The following is a 980-nucleotide window of genomic DNA, read 5'->3' as shown; positions in this document are numbered from 1 at the left end:
GGTCAAAAAGTTCGTGCCACTTTTTACTCAAAATTATACATAGAATATATTTGTTATTGTTATTATACCACTCAATAGAGCAAAGTTTTAGCTTTAAAAATTGGTTTATTAAATTGCGATACGATTTTTAGCGAAGTTATGAGCAAAGTCAAAATGCTCCTTTTATTTAATTCGCGATAACTTAGTAACAAAAAATCTTAGGAACATTAAAAAAACGATTTTATAAGGAAAACTTTAAGCTTTCACTTGGATGGAAAACCGAAAATTTTCGCAAATTTTTTTTTAAGCAAATGATAGACCCGAAGTTAGAAGAAAATTTTCCATTTTTTCAACTCGTTGTTTTCTGTATGTAAAAATGATCGAACTCACAGAAACTCAAAAAACATACTAACCTTTCGAAAATAGAGATTTCAAACTTTAAAACCGTTTTTTAATTTAAATTTCGTTTATTTTTGACGAAGATATTGTAAATAGATATTGTAAATAAGATATTGTAAATAGTTTTGTGCTTAAAAAAAACGGCATGAACTTTCTAACCAACCCTATATATCCCCAGCTAACACAAAGTTACAATTAACGGGTACGTTACATGTAACTTTGTATTAGCTGGGTCAATTTTGTCGCATTATCCGTCATTTTCAGGTCAATAAATATGGCTTTCACCACAAATTGAAATTATCTGGATAAGTAGCACTTATTACCTAAAAAAATCATCTTGCGCATTATCTCATCATCGATCATTGTAGCTTGATTTTTGCGCGGCGGCCACGCACTGTAATTTGTGAGGGAGTCGTTCCCGGAAAGAAATGTTTCATATATAATTATCAGGGAATGGAAGTAACTCGTTACTTGTAATGAAGTTACAGTTATAAGTTACTTTTTTGGTAACTTTACTAATAACTGCGTTATTTTTTTTCTTTGGTAACTGTAACGGTAACAAAGTTACATTTTTTTGGTAACGGTAACGAATTTTACAGTTA

This window comes from Trachymyrmex cornetzi, unplaced genomic scaffold (assembly GCF_001594075.2).
Source record: "Trachymyrmex cornetzi isolate Tcor2-1 unplaced genomic scaffold, Tcor1.1 scaffold47, whole genome shotgun sequence".
Taxonomy (NCBI): Eukaryota; Metazoa; Arthropoda; class Insecta; order Hymenoptera; family Formicidae; genus Trachymyrmex; species Trachymyrmex cornetzi.
Note: the sequence above shows the minus strand (reverse complement) of the source record.